Source organism: Macaca thibetana, chromosome 8 (assembly GCF_024542745.1).
Source record: "Macaca thibetana thibetana isolate TM-01 chromosome 8, ASM2454274v1, whole genome shotgun sequence".
Lineage (NCBI taxonomy): Eukaryota > Metazoa > Chordata > Mammalia > Primates > Cercopithecidae > Macaca > Macaca thibetana.
Window position 1 is genome coordinate 141,068,626 of NC_065585.1, and position 20,387 is coordinate 141,089,012.

Below are 20,387 nucleotides of genomic sequence, written 5' to 3' on the forward strand. Positions count from 1 at the left end.
ATTTGATGGAAACTACACATCCTTCTGCCGCCAAAGCCTCTACAGACACTTACAACAGTGAGAGGGACTTGTAGGCCTGCAGCTCATGGACCTTCTTAGCTCTAGAGGGATATCTGTAGCATGATGGGAAGAGTCACCCATGGTCTGAGTTCTGCAGACCCTCGAACCTCAACACCATGCTCCTCAGGCCTGGCCTTCCTATAGGGTCCTGCGCACCATTTATCAAACGCCTCCCCCATATCCAGCACTTCACGATTGATTATTCCTCTCCACAGCTGAAATCATTTGTGCTGCTTTGGCACGATCATAAAACAAAGTTTAAAATGTTACAGAATTTATATGATATATAGATATATTTATATGAAACATAGATGTGAAATATATATTCTATATAAAACGTTTATATGTAATATATATGTTATATATATATAATGTTTTATATATAGACGCCTAACTTCTATATATAAAACTTCTATATAATATAAAAGCTTTCTTTTCCCGCTAGATCTCACTTTTTGGAAATTCCTTGGCCCCTACCACAATACACTGGCACACTGTGGACCTGCTATGCATTATATATGTTCACTCACATAAACTGAGTTGATGTTTCCATCTCTAACTGCAGAAATACCAACTCAAATTCAATTTGTCTTACATTTTACCTAGAATAAGGGTATTCTAATTGCTTTTAAAATGTGAGTACATTAACTTTCTTATTTTTTATTTGAGAAAATGGAGAATAATCATTCTAGGCCAGGCATGGTGTCTCACACCTGTAATCCGAGCACTTTGGGAGCCTGAGGCAGGCGGATCACCTAAGGTCAGGAGTTCAAGACCAGCTTGGTCAACATGTAGTGAAATCCATCTCTTCTAAAAAAAATACCCAAACTAGCTGGGTGTGTTGGCACACATCTGTAGTTCCAGCTAGTTGGGAAGCTGAGACAGGAGAATCACTTGAACCCGGTGGAGGTTGCAGTGAGCTGAGGTCGCACCACTGCACTCCAGCCTGGGCGACAGAACAAGACTCTCTTTAAAAATAAATTCATAAATATGTAAAAATTAAAAAGAAATCATTCTAATTGGATCTCCAGAATTTATTCATCTTAAACAACAAGTGTGTAGCCTTCAACCAACATTGTCCCATTTCCCCTCCCCCTGAGCCCTGGCAGACACCATTCTACTCTTGTTTCTATGAGTTCACCATTTGTGGGAACCATTTTTATAAAACAGTAGATCAATATTCATCATCATTACAGTACAACTATTGCTGTATTTACAACTCTTTATTGCAACTATTGATTGAATTTTCAGATGTTTCTCGGATGTACAACTATCTCGTTTGTGCCTGTACTTCCTCGGCACTCATGTAATGCCTGATAAATGGGCTTGGCGCAAGACACAAGAAGCGAATAATCAAGAAATGAACAAGGAAGTTCATCAAGTCAAGTCTCCAGAATAAAAATAAAACAGAAGTCACTGCATCCCCACTGTGTGCCACGCATTGTGCTTAAAGAGCATAACTTCCAAAATCTCATTGAGATGGGCGCCCTTTCACCCCTCCTGGCTGAGGACTCCAGACGCCGTGAGGCCACACCACGGGCTGGATGTCTCGCAGTGCGAGGTGGAGAAAGCCAGACTTTTACCAAGGCCTGTTTGGCTCTAATCTTGACTCCTAATGTATGCTATTTTCCCCTTTTCATGTATTTTTTTTTTGTGGGTTTATGATTTAATTATTTAATAATTTAATTTGGTAATGGTTAATCTGCCAAAATTCACCACCGCTGATTTCACGAAGATGTGCGGAAAGAATTTGAGAATTGCAATATTAGGAAATGGGTCATCCATCATTACAATTCCGAAATTTAAAAAATTACTTCCCATCTGCCTTTCTGCAACACGTCTAACAATAAGAAACAGAGTTTTACCAAGTAGCGGGTCAATGGCGTTTACAGTTGTGGAAACCAAATTCATGTAGAATATCCAGAAAATAAAAACCAGCCCGACAGCAGAGGCTTCACTCTGTAGACACACACAGAGAGGTAGACACACACACACAGAGACACACACACACACAGAGAGGCGGACACACACACAGAGACACACACACACACAGAGACACACACACACACAGACACACACACACAGAGACACACACACACACAGAGACACACACACACAGAGACACACACACACAGAGACACACACACACACAGAGAGGCAGACACACACAGACACACAGAGACACACAGAGACAGAGAGAGGCAGACACAGAGACACACACAGACACAAATAGATACATACACACACAGAGAAACACACACAAACACACACACACACAGACACACAGAGACAGAGAGAGGCAGACACAGAGACACACACAGACACAAATAGATACATACACACACAGAGAAACACACACAGAGACACACACACACATACACACACACAGAGACACACACACACACATAGAGACACACACACACAGAGAAACACACACAGAGACACACACACACATACACACACAGAGACACAGAGAGAGGCGGACACACACACACAGAGACACACACACAGACACAAATAGAGAGATACACACACACTCAGAGGTAGACACACACACAGAGAGAGACACACACAGAGACACAGAGAGGTAGACACACACACACACACAGAGACACACACACACAGATACAAATAGAGAGAGAGACACACACACACACAGATACAAATAGAGAGAGACACACACACACACAGATACAAATAGAGAGAGAGACACACACACACACACACAGAGACACAGAATTTTAAGGCAAAGGGAATTTTACAGGAGAACGTCAGGGTCTGAGAAGTCAGGTTCTTAAGAAGCCCCCACTTTGAATTAATGGTGAAGAGGTTAAGATGGCACCTGGTTCCTGGCCTGACTCTGTCCCAGGCTAGGCTCGGAGCCTGCATTTCTCCTAAGTCAATCTTGGACATAAGGCAAGAGTGGAAACAGAGGACATGTATGTTGGCCTGACTGTCCGCTAGGCTCGGAGCCTGCATTTCTCCTGAAGAAAGTCAATCTTGGACATAAGGCAGGAGTGGAAACAGAGGACATGTATACTGTAAACGATTTTTAAAGCAAAACAAATGCTTCTGCATCCTATAAGTCAATGAGGCTGTGATGATCAATAATCACCTTCATTCTCCCCATTGCCCACATTACAGGTTCTACTTCTCCTTCTATTTCTGGACATTTTTCAGAGCTGTTGTTCCAGCACGTCCGCAGACGTTGCTTCTCCACTGATCCGAGTCCCTTCTGTGTGTACGGTTCACAGCTCTCATATTCCCAGTCCCATGCTGTTGACCAAACACAGCATCCTGCATGTGGCTTCCCATCTTGGTGAGACAAGACCCACCTGTTTTTTAAGAATCAGAGCGGCCGGGCGCGGCGGTTCACGCCTGGAATCCCAGCACTTTGGGAGGCCGACGTGGGCGGATCACGAGGTCATGAGATCGAGACCATCCTGGCTAACATGGTGAAACCCCGTCTCTACTAAAAATACAAAAAGTAGCCGGGCGAGGTGGCGGCGCCTGTGGTCCCAGCTACTCGGGAGGCGGAGGCAGGAGAATGGCGGGAACCCGGGGGGCGGAGCTTGCAGTGAGCAGAGATGGTGCCACTCACTCCAGCCTGGGCGACAGAGCAAAACTCTGTCTCAAAAAAAAAAAACAAAAAACAAAAAACAATCAGAGCGACCCACGGCCAGCAGGAGAAAGCATTGCGTCACGGTCGGTCAACCAAGACGTGGGCTCTGGGTGGAATACAGGTGTCTGTGGGGAGAAGGAGGAGGTTCTACTTCATCAGGAGAGACCAGGACCCCAAGGGGAAACGGGAAAAGACCACCCGCTACTGCATGTTGAGAAAGGCAAGGCCTGTGATGAAAACGCTCCCCGCCCAGGAAAACACCGGTTTCAGGACGATTCCGTCCACACGCGGGATTCTGCATGTGCCTCTCCACGGTCCATGAAGAGGAAATGAAGATTGAGTTCAATGTTTTTTAGAGAATGAGTCACCCAGCGAGTTTGCCTTTTCGGTTCCAGGGCTTCTGGTGTGCCCATTACACCACGGTGATTCTCCAGCTTTAAAAATACGTCAGTATCTAAAACTCCTCGCCAGCCTTTTTTGCTTATTTCTAGGTTTGCAGCTTGAGTTCTGGGTCATCCGATCGCAAGGTTGGCTGGGGGAGGGGGTGCACAGTCATCCTATTCTGGGGTGATTTCCTTCCAAGGTCATTTTGCAAAGGTGGGTGCTGCAAAAATTTCGGTTCTTTGTAATTGCTAATGTTGTTAGATGTACCAATCAGAGAGGAGGGCACAATTAGGGATTTATAGCCACAATAATATGGGGTTTCAGGGCGAAGGGATTCTCATTTCTCCCAGTTACATAAACAGACAAAGAATATCTCAAACTCAGCTCGAATGTAGAGAAACAAGCCCTGGAGAAAGTGTTACAGGAAGGGGGACGGCTCTGACCTGGGCTCGCTGCACCTGCTCTGTGAAGCCACAGAGCCACGTGGTGCCACACGGGGTGGTCTTTCTAGCAGGTCTGGTCCTCCCTGTACCAGGAACCTCTGCAGGCTGGGAGCTCAAGCCTGGAACAGCCTCTGGCTCCTCCTCCCGGCACCCAGCATGGTGTCCTGGGACTCATTTACTGCTGTGAAATGCGGGCAGGAAAATGAAGAAAATCCAGGAGAAGGGCAGGGAAGGAAGCAGCGACAAACATGGCCCGGAGAAGAGGGGGCAGACGGGTCCACCGACAAAGGGGTGGGCCAACGTGCAGTTGCTTAGGAGCCCAGGATATTTAGACTTGATGAATTCACATCCGTATGCCCTACCAGTTCATCAGGGAATTCTGTTCCTCGTCTCTGGTCTCCCTCCAAGATTCATCTCAGACCAAGGATCATGGCGGAGTTGTCTGTAGAATCAGCTGCAGATAGAGCTGAGGGCCCCGCTGCTGTTGGCTCTGGCCATGTCATTCTACCACAAAGCCGACTGAGCTGGAAGGTCTAAGTCAAATAAAAGCTTCTTTCTCTTTGAAAAGGTCTTGGCACCTGCCAAGTCAGAGTGAGACCCCAGAACAATGCTCACATTTCCCAGTGTGCGACATGAGGTGCATGATTAGGAAATGTTTTTAACTTTTTAAAGAAACAAAGAGTAAGTTGAGATAATGTGGCTTCTGCAGCGACACGTAACTCTCAGGAAATCGAATAACCATTTAACATCTTTGTACTCCTGGAGCTCAGGAAGATAAGAATTCTCTTAAGGATACTTGACTCTCAGATGATCAACGGAAAGACGTTAAATTAGGGGTATTTTATGCTTCTTGTGAGACGGCATGAATGATGTTCTAATTTTACAACAAAGTTCTTGCTTTTGAGATGGCGACATTCTCACACGGAAGACAGCTGTCAGACTCTACCCCACATTAAATGTCTCTCTTTAGCCGATTTTTTCAATATTGCAAATGAGCTTATTATGAATTACTGAGAATAATTCTAATACTTCTTTTCCTCAACATTCAATTGCATATATTTCCATCTCCCAAATATGCTTCAAAATTCAACAATTAGGCATGTTTAGCAAAAAGAAAAGAAACGGTATTTTCTCTAATCACACTAAACCCATGGCCTGATATTTAAATTACCCAGTGACCAAAAATATAAAATATTTATGTATTCCTGAGCCTATCACTGAGGTGAAATTGTTTCAATGCCAGAATACCTGAACCTCTGATATTGGATATTATTTCTTAAAAAGAAAGAAAGTTGCAAATTAGCATTTGTGAATTTTATAACATTCTGCATAAATGGGTAATTGTTGCAGTCTCAGACACCAGATGGTGTGTACAATTCATCCCCATTTCACTGTCTTATCATATTTAATAGCTGTGGCATCACCTCTGATTCTAAATGCAGCACTTATATTGTAATAAGAACAGACGTCCATTAAGCCAGCTTTATGCATTTGATTCACAAATACATGGCTACGAAATGCAGAGGACTAGGGTGGGTGTGGTGGAGGAAAAATCAGTTTCCATGCTCACAGTTCCCATAGAACCAGCACTGAGCTCAGTGTGGGACACACATTTGGCCCCAACAGACATCTGCAGAGGAGAAAAAGGGAAGGGGTGTCAAAGGAAGCCCAACAGAGCTCTACGGAGGGGCCAGCGACAGGGAGGGCGCGGGGGTCTCATCGGGGAAATGGTGCCTGAGCTGACCCTGGAGGTCTTTTTCTAGACCTATTTATATATTTACTTACTTAATTTTGAGCTGGAATTTCGCTCTGTCTCCCAGGCTGGAGTGCAGTGGCACAATCTCGGCTCACTGCAACCTCCACCTCCTGGGTTCAAGCAATTCTCAGCCTCCCAAGTAGCTGGGATTACAGGCGCCTGCCACCACGCCTGGCTAATTTTTGTATTTTTAGTAGAATTGGGGTTTCATCATGTTGGTCAGACTGGTCTTGAGCTCCTGACCTCAAGTGATCCACCCGCCTCAGCCTCCTGAAGTGCTGGGATTAGAGGCGTGAGCTACTGTGCCCACATAGCTGACTATTTATTTTATTTATTTATTTTTAGATGGAGTCTCGCTCTGTTGCCCAGGCTAGAGTGCAGTGGCAAGATCTTGACTCACTGCAAGCTCCGCCTCCTGGGTTCACGCCATTCTCCTGCCTCAGCCTCCCCAGTAGCTGGGACTATAGGTGCCCGCCACCACGCCCAGCTAATTTTGTTTTTGTATTTTTACTAGAGACGGGGTTTCACCATGATAGCCAGGATGGTCTTGATCTCCTGACCTTGTGATCCACCTGCCTCGGCCTCCCGAAGTGCTGGGATTACAGGCATGAGCCACCGCGCCTGGCCCCTTTTTATTTTTAATACAAACTATTACACATCCCCTCTCCCCGCTGTGTGTGCAACTTCTGCTGGGATAACGAATTAATGAGCAAGCCATTCATTCTCCTAGCAGAAGCTGCACACACAGCGGGGAGAGGGGAGGTATTCCAAAGTATTCCTCAACAGCTTTCTCTTTGTTCATAAAACACACACACAAACACCTACACACACACTCAGTCTGCACTCAACACCCCTCCTCCCCCATCACTGTATCGTGCTTTTATTGTAAAGCCTTCAATGTCCCAGGTGCACCCACAGACCCGGACGTCAGTGTGTGGTGACTGAGAACGGAGGGTGCCTATTTCATATGTGGTTAAATAGCACTGGACAGACCAGTAGGGGCAAGATCATGAATGTGGAATTTCTCCAACAGAGGAAGAACGGATAACATTTAAGGAAGGAAATGATATGATCGACTTATGCTTTGGTAATAGTTATTTATGGCTGGCCATGAAGACCAGGGTGATGTGGAGATGGATTCTTGGAGCTTCTGAGGACCCTGGGAAGGGAGAGTAAAGATGCTGCTTCCTGCTCCACACCCTGCCCAATAGAGAGAATGTCACCCAGGGGAATCTGTGCTCATCTGGAAAGCAGAAGGGTCCTGCAAATATTTCCAATAAAAGCACGGCTGCTTGGATAAGTGCTTGCTAAAATGCCACATAAGCCAAAAAAGGACTGAAGTCAAGCAAAAAATTAAACTTTGTAAACTTGGCAAGAACCCCCTTCAGCAGATAGAAGACAGCGTCCCTGTTGGGAATCAGGGGCCAGGGAAACCCCTTTCAGAGCGTCTCTTCCTTTGCTGGGTGGGACCCACTCCCTTCGATGAGGTTGTGTCCTTAGACAAGGGTGCCTCCTGTCATAATTTTTCATTTGTTGGTTTCTCCTTGTAATTATTTTTTTCCTTTGCATATCTTGAATCTATTCTAAAGTAGATGGTTCTTAGAGCTTCTTGGAGCAGATTCCCTTTATCATTAAACAATGATTTTATCTATAAAAATACCTGAGTCAGCCGGGCGCGGTGGCTCAAGCCTGTAATCGCAGCACTTTGGGAGGCCGAGACGGGCAGATCACTAGGTCAGCAGATCGAGACCATCCTGGCTAACACCGTGAAACCCCATCACTACTAAAAAAAAAAAAAAATACAAAAAACTAGCCGGGCGAGGTGGCGGGCGCCTAGAGTCCCAGCTACTCGGGAGGCTGAGGCAGGAGAATGGCGTAAACCCGGGAGGCGGAGCTTGCAGTGAGCTGAGATCCGGCCATTGCACTCCAGCCTGGGTGACAGAGCCAGACTCCGTCTCAAAAAAAAAAAAAAAAAAAAAAAAAAAAAAAAAAAAAAAAAAACCGGAGTCATCCTACCATGTGCTTTGTGTTGTCTGAGCCTTTTTCTCTCCCTTCCCCTACCTGTCTCCTCTTCTATTCACCTTTACATTAAGTATTTTGCATTTTATTCACTCTCTTTATTGTCTCAGAAATTCTTAGACATTATTCCAATGTCATCTGGCATCAATATTGACTATAAAAAGTCTCCTGAAAATCAAGTACATTTGTCTGTATTCTCTCTGGCTTTATTGATTCTTTGTCTCCTATTCTGTGGTTTCACTTTAGAAGGCATGGGAGTGTCTGTACTTGTCTGGCTTCAGTCTTAGGAGTCTTTAGATCAAAGAGGCTGAATAAATGTCTTCAGTTCTAGGAAAATATTGGCCTCTACTTCTTTGACTAATGCCACTTCTCCTTTCTCCCCATTGTTTTTTAATTTCTCATTTAATTCCAGGCATGTGTTTGTGTTTCTCAAGCCATCTTCCATGCATCTTAATTCTTCTATTTCCCTTTATATTTTTTATGCAAAGTTCTAGGTAATATCCTAATATCTAGTTTCCAGTTTGGCAATTCTCTTTTCAGCTCTGTCTAATCTGCTTTCTAATAATATATCCACATAGTGGTCTATTTAAATGACCTATCTTGTTTCCAGATATTCTGTTTGTTTTTAAGTCTTTCTTTCCTCATAATAGACACTTCTTACAATTATGGCTCCTGTTTCTTTTGAAAATCTATTTAATACTTGTAAATGTATCCAATATCTAGGCAAGTCTATTATTTCTAGGGCTTTGGTTGTTCATTCTCCTGTTGTGTCTTCTTACTCCCCATATTATTCCATTTTCATAGTGCTATGAAGAAATACTTGAGACTTGGTAATTTATTTTTAAAAAGAGGTTTAATGAACTCAGTTCCACTTGGCTGGGGAGGCCTCACAATCATGGCGGAAGGCAAAGGAGGAGCAACGGCATGTCTTACATGGCGGCAGGCAAGAGAGTGTGTGCGGGGGAACTGCCCTTTATAAAACCATTAGATCTCGTGAGACTTATTCACTATCATGAGAACAGCACAGGAAAGACTCACCCCCATGATTCAATTACCTCCCACCAGGTCCCTCCCACGGCACGTGGGGATTATGGGAGCGACAAATCAAGATGAGATTTGGGTGGGGACACAGCCAAACCATATCACTTCCTTAAAGTTTCTTTATATGGATTATATTCTTTTCTGTATGTTTATCTAAAGTGGGTACTATTTTATAGTGGAGAAGTCCTTTGACCCCTATGTTGTCAAGAATTCTGTGTAGATAGTTTGTGATTTTGATTCTGCCAGAGCCCTTAGGCTCAGACACAATCATAATTGATTTTGGAACAACTTTCATATGAATGTCACCATGTTGTCCTTCTGCAACACACAGGTAATATAAATTCAGATCTCAGATCCATACCTGGAGTGTGCATTTCTTGTTGGTAACTTTATGTCCTACCAACGGCCCTGGATGTGTGATAAGCTTCTTCACACTTTCTCAGGCATGTTTTTCCAGTTCTTTTCTCACAAACAGGGAAGCTGGGTGAGTGTCTGGGTTTGATTCAAGAGGCTCAATTCCAGTGTTTCCACCACCCCTGCCTCACAGGACACAGACTGCAATCCCAGCCCCATCCCAGGCCCTTTCTGGGATTGCATCTCAGGAGCTACTGCAGCTGGAACTCGTGCTGATCCCCTGGCTGGAATTCCTTCTTAGTTATTGGGGCTCAGGGGATCTCCTTTCTTTTGTTTTCATCCAAGCTCAACTATGCACTGAAATAAATTTTGTTACAAATTGTACAGTATTTTATTTATTCTTATTGGGCATGGGACAGGGGTCAACTCAGTCTTCCATCTGGGGTAAGAGAGGAGCAGTATTCTGTCTCTTACCCTAGAGACTGTTTCCTGACTTCCACTAAAACCCTAACCATATTAACGTCCTAGAAGACAGACTGGCTGGAGCTGAGTCTGTTTTCCTTCAAATCTTAGTTGAACTTTTTAGTTCTTAAGCAACAATAATCACTGAAAACCACAAATAGCAATTAGAAAAGACCATTTTTATACAAAGCATTCAATTAAAAAGGTATGGTCTCAGAGAGGCGGGGTGGCAGCCCTCTTTGAAGAGGTGGTGCCCTTCCCCTCCACAGAGAGCAGGGAACAGGGCTGGGGGTACTTTCTAAGCTCTTCAATATGCAATTTCAAGAACCCCAGAATTGTTAAGAGGTCTTAAAACGTCAAGACGACACACGTTCAATTAAGGTTAAAAACAAAAAACCACTAACGAGACCTCATTGTTTTGAGTCACTTGTGGGGAAAATCTTGAATATCTTACATTTAAAAATCAAGAACTTCATGCTACTAACTTCAGGAAAACTTTCCCAATATCTTGATTATGAGTTATGAAGGGAGAAGAGATGGCCTGGGTTCCTCCTACCTGTGATAAAATATAAGATTCTGTTCGTCTTCCCAAAATGCTCAAATACAAGATTCTGTTCGTCTTCCCAGAATTCCCAGGGCAGCATGCAGATTGTGTTTTCCAATAACCAAAGTAAAAACAACAAAAATGAAAACAGATTTAGAAAGAAAATCTCGCACCTTAAACTACTTAGTTTTTTTTTAAGACTTGAATTTTGCTTTTAGCCTGGAATTTCTAAAACATTACCCAAATAATCCAATATATATATTTCTGCCATCACAAATCATCTATTGTGTCTTAAAATTCCAATCTTAAGGCCTCTGTTGCTAAAGAATCTTTCATGTCAATGTATCCCAACATTTTTGTAGCATTTTCTCATGCTACATTTATATAGTAACAGTAATAGCTTATTTTATTTCTTAGTTTTAATGGGGGCAAATAACACAGATCTAAGACACTGTTATTCCATCGCTGTGGATTTCAGATACGTTCTCCCGGCCCCACCAGGCATCATTATCTGTCTTCCTACCTCGGAAAAATCTATCTGCTATGGTAACAAATCAAGCCATAAAAATGTAAACCAACAGACAAATCCATGAACTGACATCTGTGACCCCACCCAATGTCCATAAATTTTCCCGTGTTCTAGTTGAAAAGCAAGTAGTGTCATGCATCTGTCAATAAAGTTTAAAAAGAATCATGTACTCTTATTTTCCTATATTAAACTGACAGATTATATGACACACGAATTTTTGCTGTGTCAAGATAAACCAGTCTGCCATCTTATCGCTCTATAGTATGTGGTTACTGCCTTTAGCTAAAAGGTAACAGGAATCACTAAGAAAATGATACAAATTGAGACCATCTTAGTATTAAATTGGCAGATTATTATGACAACTGAGATTGTTCTTAGTAAATTTATGATTATTATTAGGAGAGGTCTCTGAAAGCAGAACCTGCAGAAACTGCACTCCTGTTAAAGGCATCGAAACCCTCATTAAGCAAACTGCTGCTCCATTTTCACGCCACGCTGCATTTCAAGGATTTAGAGTTGGGCTGTCCGCATATTCTTGGTAGGAACAAAGGTACCAATAAATAACAATCAATCTATTAAACATTTTTATCTCATGAAAACATAGTCTCACAAGTTTCAAAATCTTGTAACACAGAACATGTAAGTAATTTGCGTATTGAGATCATGGTCTACATTTTATATGTAATTAAAATTTTAAGTTCTCTGAAAAATAGGCCACACCATTGCAGGGCCTCCCCGCTGTAGAATTCTGAGGTCTCCAGCATCCTGTAAACTTTGTCCCGGGTCGTGTTTGTTTGACAGATATTATCATCTGAGACCAGGCTAATTATTCAATCTGGATCCAAAGAACTAGGTCTCACTGAAAGAACTAATCATTAAAATGCAAATAGGTGTTTCCCACTTCACTGGCTTAGCCACCGAAGGCTGTTAACAGCTTTCTGACAAGAAAGAGAGACGCTAAATGAGTGGTGCCTTCACCTTCTGGATGTAATGAGTGCTGCACACCCACATCCAAGCCGCCTGTGCTGCCGCCAGCCTCTGGCTGGTCATTACTGTGCCACGACATTTGTGAGTTAACTCACAGAAGCTGCCTAAGAAATTATCGAACAAAAAGGCTGATTTCAGATTCCACTCTCCGCGCCCAGCCAGTTCTCACTTAGACTAATTACTTAAATGATTTTAAAAATGTATGAATATTCATATGACAGTGCTTTGCAAAAACTAAAACACAGCTGAGACCTCGCCATGAGCCCGTCCTCCTCCCTGATCTGGAGCAACCGCACTCACACGTCTGAAACACCCGGACAGCTTCAGAGAACTGCGGCCCAGTGGGGAGGGGCAGGCCAGAGCAGTGAGCCCCACCCCCAGCCCCCACTGCCCAGCCCCTCCCCCGCCACCCTTGGCTGGAGAGCCCCCCGACTTCTGTGGGGCTCCCCACCGGACAGTGGGACTCTTCTTATTTGGAGTCCAGTCTGTCTCGTTTTAAACATTTGGAAGCTGACCTGCCGTCCCAGTCTGTCTCGTTTTAAATATCCGGAAGCTGACCGGCCCCTAGAGCAGCAAGGAGCAGGTCTCTCCCCGTCCCCACCCCACTGTCACACATTTGCTGTGAGCTGACAGTATGTGTGGTGTGGAGGTCGAGCCAAGGTAGGTGACCAGGGGGAGCGACCCTGAGATTGTCCAGGACCGCACACTCTGGTCTGACGTCTGGTGGTGCCGGGCCTGAGAGGCCACAGACCTGAGGCTGGAGTGCCCCGAGGGAGCCAGCCCACCTCCTCATGCTCCGGACGACTCTGGTAGTCTCAAGTCAGCCTGGGCGAGCCAAGGTCCCTTCTAGAGTCAATCCCAGAAATCACCCAACATCCATCCCTGAGCCAGGACTCTGGGGTGATTTACCAGCCTTCATTCGGTCCAAACATCACTGATTCTGACTTATTGGGACCAAACTCTTCTTTTCATGACAACGCTAAGTGGCACACGACAACAAAACACACCCCACACAGGCCACCGTCCTTGGCAGAGGCAGACATTTGTTATTAGAAACAAGTAGATGAAAAGCAAGATGCAATGTGTTTAAACCACTATTTACAAGGTTTTATATTTCACAGTTTCTCTCACACACTGAAAACTCTCGATAGGGGGTTGGGGGAAAGAGAATGAAAAATGAACTCAAAGCATGACATGCTTTCCATAGTGGGAATATGGCAACGGAAGTATAATGATAAGAAATAACAAAGCTTTCAAACACCCAACAGACACGCTGCAGAATTTCATGATCCTCTGCAGCAGCCTTGGCGTCTCCAGGAGAAAGGACCTGCGGCTTCCCCATCACGGGAGGCCCCTGCCACACCCAGACCAGCATCCCCATCACGGGAGGCCCCTGCCACACCCAGGCCAGCATCCCCATCACGGGAGGCCCCTGCCACACCCAGACCAGCATCCCCATCACGGGAGGCCCCTGCCACACCCAGACCAGCATCCCCATCACGGGAGGCCCCTGCCACACCCAGACCAGCATCCCCATCACGGGAGGCCCCTGCCACACCCAGACCAGCATCCCCATCACGGGAGGCCTCTGCCACACCCAGACCAGCATCCCAGGCTCCACCTGGGAACAGCCCCCACCCACCTGACTCTAAAACATCACATTACTTTTGACTCTGGAAATGCCAGGGATCCAAAGTCTGATGTTTTGCATAAAAGTGAAGCTTAAGATTTTAAAATACACAGTAACTGACTTTATCGTGGATATATCTGTGCATTCCATGCCTACTAAATGACACAGGAAAAAGTTTTAAAAGCCTTGTCATATTTCCCTTAACCACCAAATGAGGGAATTGAGTGTTTGACAGAAGTTCCAAGTTAACCCTGTACTCACTTTATTTTATTTTTTAAATTGCGGGTCAGAGCCTTTCCAGTGGATGTGACTGAGCTTCTGTGGCCGCAAGTGTACAGAAGCCTTTAACATTCAGCTCTCGGAGTCACGGGTTGGGATCGTCTCACCTGTGGGAGCAGAGCTGGGCTGGGCTCTGACCCAAAGGCACACCCCTGGGGTTGGCAGCGTCCCGTGTTCCCCGAGGCTGACTCGTTTTCTAGCCAATTTGCCTCTTTCTGCTGAAAACAGACCTCGAAATCAAAGCTCCAGTTAATTCAGAGTCCCCATTAATAGGGGTCAGGCGTTTACCACATTTTCCTTATTCTTTCCAATTAGACCATCGAAAAATATTACATCAATGCTGGCTTTCACTAATTCCATTCCAAATAGTCAACAAATGACAGACTCAAGGGTCCCGCTTTGCCGCGTGTTTAAAACACATGAGACTTGCGCGGAAAGTGAAATAAGCAACACTGGTGAACGTCACTCATGGCCAGCAAAGGCCCCACACGCTCTCAGGCTGAGCCACCGACAATCGGGAACGGCTTCCCAGATCCGACTCAGCCAAGGCTCATTGGCATCTTGGGTTCATGCACTTAAAGCCAATAAGCCTGTATCCGCCTCTGTTACCTTGCAGAGACTGACGGAAATTTATCGATCCAGAACAAAAAAAAAAATAAAGACAATATTGCAATTTGATGGTAAAGCCAGTTCTTCTTCAGAGATGAGCAGCTCAGTCCTAACGCTCACCCTGCACTTTGCTTCCATTATTTGATTCACGTTCATATCAAACATCACACAGAAAGGGTCCTCAGTGTTCAAGGTTCTCAACACGTTTCATGGCAGATTGTCACCAGCCACACACCTGTGAGCCGCGCGGCCCCCGCCCACCCCAGGCAGCATGTCAGATACTCACCTTCCGGCTCCCCGCAGAGCGTGCACTGCGACTCTGAAACAGAGACAGAGAGAAGCGGTTACACCCACAGGGTCTCAACCATGCAGTTAAAGATTCAACAGCAGCAACAACAAAAGTACAACTTTGAGATGATGCCACTCGACCACCAGAGCCGGTGGACCCTCCGTAAACAAAGCCAGCTCTGACCTTGCACGCCAGCAACTTTTATTTCAAAAGCTTCCCTTGGCAAATGTTTTACAGATTACATTTTTACTTTTGAGAATTAAAAAAAACATTTTTTTTAAGTTCTGGGAGACATGTGCAGAACATGCAGGTGTGTTACACAGGTATACATGTGCCATGGTGGTTTGCTGCACCCATCAATCCATCATCTAGGTTTTAAGCTCCGCATGCAATACGTTATTTGTTCTAATGCTCTCCCTCCCCACTCGCCACCCCTCCCCACCCCCCAACAGGCCCTGGTGTGTGATGTTCCCCTGTGTCCATGTGTTCTCACTGTTCAACTCCCACTTATGTGTGAGAACATGTAATAACAACCTCTCTGTCATATGCACACAGCAAATATAGTTTTTTAACTGTATATGGCTGAACACAAATTACTTAGATGAAACAAGAATGGTATATTTTATCCCAGTTGCAATATTGAAACCTTGACTTTGGCTACAGCTCCGTTACATCTCCTTTCAGGCACAAGTTATGAGCAAATGTGTATTATCTTTCAGGAAAACACTGAAATCCATGGGTACGGACTGAGTCCCCCGTACGTAGGTCCCTGAGTGACTATGAACTTGGCTCTGTCTGCAGAACAGACACAGACGCTTTGGGAGCATCTACAGCTGATCCTCACACAAGGAAGCTGTAGCAAGTGCACAGAAACACAAGTGCAAGATCTTCGTGGGAAAGAATTCAGCCTTGGGGGCTGGGTGGGCCCAGGTTCAAAGCCAGCTTCCATCCACTTTCCTGAGAACATGCAGGCAGGTGACCTAACCCCCAGCCCTGAACTAGTGTCGAGGACCCTGAGCCCACAAGGGTGGGAGGGGAATGAGCAGGTGTGTCAGATATTAAGGCTGCAGGGACAGCGCTGGCCTGCACAGGCCCTCAGAAAGACACTGGCTCCTCTGCACCAGCCACAGAGGCACACACTCTGCCATCCCATGTGACAGCCCAGGGCCCATAGAGGAGACGCCACGTGATGCCATCTGGCCTGAGCCTTGAAGGACAAGCAGGATTTTAAATAGGAATCTGGGGAGGGAGCACAGACGTCCCAGGAAGGGCATGGACAAGGTGGACAGGCAGGGGACAGGCAGGGGACAGGCAGGGGACAGCAGCAGCATCTGCCCGGAGGGATGGGGCGGGGTGGGGGGCAGGCAGGGAGGTGAGCAGAGGGCGTTCAGGCGGGAGCGGAACATTGAAAAGGGAGTTGAGGTGTTGTTCAAAATAAAAATTAGGAGGCAACAAGGGATTTTGAGGCAGAGCCTCACAGGCTTTCATGGTTCCTCTGGAAGGTGACCTTGGTGGCTGGGCGGGGCGGGGACAGAGCCCACGCGGGGCCCGCATGTTTGGGGCTGGTCGGGCTCTGTGGGCGAGTGGGAGAGGGTTCTGGTGGAAAGGAAAGAACAGGAATCGTCCTTTAAAACTGTGACTGAGCTCTACTGAGCTCTCCCGACTTCGGGGAGACAGAGCCACACGCCTCGGGGTGGACCCTTCTGACTGCACCTGCCTTCACGGGCACCGGTGGAGGGGAGGGGAGAGAAGACGTGGGGGCCACAGGGCAGGACCTGAAGGAGCAGCCCTCGGATGCAGGAGCCCTGGGCCCAGGGCCACACTGCTCCGCATGAGAGGAATGGGACAGGCCATGGTCCACGCACGGGGCCACCTCCGTCCCAGCCATCACCATCCGCAAAGCCTGTGGAGGGAGGCAGGGCTCCTGTCACCGAGGGGACATGGGGCAGCCAGCTCAGGCTCAGGCCATCCCATCGTTGCCGTCACTGAAGCAGACCCTCAGGTTTAGTTAACCTGGAAATGCGGGCACCACCCCTTCACAAATTCTGCAGAAAGTGGGAAGCAGAGGCCTCTCGCTGGGGAACAGAGGGCCCACAGTCAGTTTCCCCTCGGTCTCCAAGGCGAGACTCTCCATGCTGGCATCTGACTGCAGGAGGCACGGGCACGACTGTGTCCCTGTGCACACACACAGTGCCCGGGCAGGAGATGACACACACAACACCCGGACAGGAGAAGTAGGACCAGAGGGCCGGAGAGTGAGGCCCATGGAGGAAAAGTCAGGAGCAGGCTTTGCGGGAATGCAGTGAACCGCATGGGCCAGGGAAGCTAAAATCCAAAAGTCAAAACTCGCACACTCACTCGGCCCCCGAAACCCAAAAGGGATTTTTCATCTCGTCTTGAGAAGAGCTAAGGCAGGAGGCTCCCGGGAAGGATGCCACTGAGTCATACGGACAAAAAACTGCTTTAAATAAGAGCACGAGGCCCTGAAAGTCTATTTTAGAGTCAAGATGCGAGAAGCCATCTTAAGCCATAGATCGCTTTATTTTCCCCAAACAAAAAGTCAATGCTGCCAATTATCGCCCCCCACGGTACGTTCATGAGAGCCACTCCCAAACTAGAGGCTCCGAGGAGGCCCACGACATCGGAGCCCACTTCATCTTATCTAATCAAGATGTTCCTAAATGTGACCACCGAGACCTTGGCAGGACACTCAGGAACACGGAGTGAACACAGGTGTCAGGAACTGTGGGATCCACTCCGGCCTCCCATGTGGAGGAGACCATGAGGCCTCGATGGACCCATCAGAGGCCACACGATGGGGACAGAGCGGACTCCCGGATGTGCCCCGGCTTCCCCCAGAGCAGGGCAGACGCTGGCTTCACCATGGTGCCTGTAGGAGGCACTGATTTCAGGGAAGGGAGAGGCCGACTGAGACCCGCAAGGCTGGGATCTGTGACCAGCCCTCAGCGCGGAGCCTGCAGGCACACCAGGTTCAAATCGGCCTCCCGGCCATGGCTGTCCCCACCCCGTGCCCCCAGGAGGGACTGGAAGCCTCATGGGCAGCTCACTCAGATGTGGATCACAACAGTGGTTCCGCACCTATTGTCCAACGCGAACCAAAATGTGCGTCGAAACTGACCACAGATTCAAGGCTTTCCCCAGAGTTCATCTTCGTCACAGGTCACATATGTTTAAAATCACCCAGCAAGCTGAACACACAGCAAGTTACTAACAGCAGCATGGACCCTTTCAACGAATTCTTCCCCAAGGAACACCCATTAAAAAAATATTCACAATGTAGAGAATTAACCTCGATACACTGTGGATCCATCATCATTAGTGCTGAGTCTCATTTAAATTAGGAGAAGCCTGCACTGATCTGTGCTAATTGACACAGATGGAGAAACCTGCCTGATGGTTTTGTGTAGGTGAACCCGTACCTGCACCACGTGCGGCCCAGTGAGAACCGGCTCCTTCCCCAAGCTCCAGACGTGAACAGCAAAAGCCCAGCCCAGTGTTTTCTGACACAAGGCGTCTTGTGTTAATCTCCTAGAAAAGAGGAAACTGCAGCATCTCCTGTGCAAATTCATAGAGCAAGTTATCTACGGAGGCCACTTTAAATGTCTGCACATATTTTTGGAGAGGCAGCTTTGAGGTCTGGGAAGCCGAGCACACACTCTCTCTGGATTCTGCATGGAGTCGGCCTCTGCAGTAACCGCCTTCCCTCCTCACACCAGCCCGGGGAGGGGCGCGCAGCAGCAGCCGAAGGAGCCGGGAGATAAAGGAGCCCCGGCAGCTCTCCTGGAGCCCCGGGAAGAAACGGCACGCACGGGAACCGCTCAGCTGCTGCAGCCGTGCGTGGTGGACACAGCCCGGGCCCTTGGCCAGAGCTCCTCAGGGTGAGGCCGAGCTCAGCATTGCTGGGGACGGGTCCTGCTTTCCTGAGGCTGGTTCTAACTCACCCATGAATGCAAAGAGCGTCTGTGCTCCTTCTATAGGAAGCCATGCGGGGACAGGCCCGGGCGTGGGCGGCGTTTGCCGTGGGCCGTGCAGCACAGGCTGCGGAGGGACAGCGGGATGAGGGCTGGCGCTGGGAGGCCTGGTGCCGGGAGGCCTGTGGGGGTGCCTAGATGTGAGGCCCAGCACCAGGCTGCTGTGACAATTGCATTAATTTGCTGCCTCCCCCGTCCTCTGTCCTCCTCTGCCTCCCTCCAGCTGTGACAGTGACTAAGAGAGGGGAGAAAACCGCCAACGTCTTTCCTCTTCCAAGTCTCCGAGCACATGGCAGGATCCTCTGCTGTGCTCATCAAGAAAGGCTCCATGTCAGCAGCCACCTGGAGGCACCGCGTCCAGCCACGCGTCAACAGGAGCTCTAGACAATAGCAGGTCTGCCAAGCCGCCACGGCCACTGCCCAGCCATGGTACCTGGCGGCCTTGCTAGCACTTCTCACACAGCAGAGGGCACGAAACGATGACGCTTAGTCAAGATTATGTGAATAGCCACTCACGCATGCAAGCACTTGACAGAACACAACCGTGTGACACCATGACCCAGGGCGTGACTGTGAGACAACACGCACACCACGTGACAACACCACAGTGTGACATGACATGACTGTGACTCTGTGACCCAGGACAACACAACACACCATGTGACAACACCACAGTGTGACATGACATGACTGTGACTCTGTGACCCAGGACAACACACCACACCACGTGACAACACCACAGTGTGACATGACATGACTGTGACTCTGTGACCCAGGACAACACAACACACCACATGACAACACCACAGTGTGACAAGTGTGACATGACTGTGACACCCAGGACAACATGACTGAGAAAACACAACAGGCCCACGTGACAACACAACCGTGTGACCACACAATACTGTGACGTGGCTATAGGACACATGACCCTAAGACAACATGATGTAAGAATATGCAACATGCCTACAGGACACAGCCGTGCGACGTGTGATAATGTGACGTGACGATGGGACACCACAACCCTAGGACAAGATGACAACGTGACTGCATGACAACCTGGCCACACAGCTGTATGACATGAGGACGTGTCTCCACGATCACATGACTGTGTTCCAACATGACCTGACGCAGAGGCCAAAAACCCCACTCATCATCAACTGAGTGATGCTTAAATGACAATTCAGCCAGGCCCCGTGGCTTGTGCCTGTAATCCCAGCACTCTGGGAGGTCCAAGTGGGATCACTTAGGCCTAGGAATCTGAGGCTGCAGTGAGCCAAAATACACCAGTGCACTCCAGCCTGGGGGACAAAGAGAGACCTTGTCTCAAAAATAAATAAATAAATAAATAAAGATAATTTGTGGATGCTATGGAATCTTCTCTGCT

At 47.4% G+C, this 20,387-nt stretch overlaps 1 protein-coding gene across 1 annotated transcript in view; it reads right to left on the reverse strand.

Annotated features, from left to right (window-relative positions):
• Positions 1–15,035, reverse strand: part of DLGAP2 (DLG associated protein 2) — a 424,403-nt gene extending 409,368 nt beyond the window's left edge. Inside the window, exon 1 of the mRNA XM_050800200.1 lies at positions 15,006–15,035. The gene's annotated coding sequence lies outside the window, so the exon portion shown is untranslated. The remainder of the gene's footprint in view (positions 1–15,005) is intronic.
• Between the last annotated feature and the right edge of the window lie 5,352 nt (positions 15,036–20,387).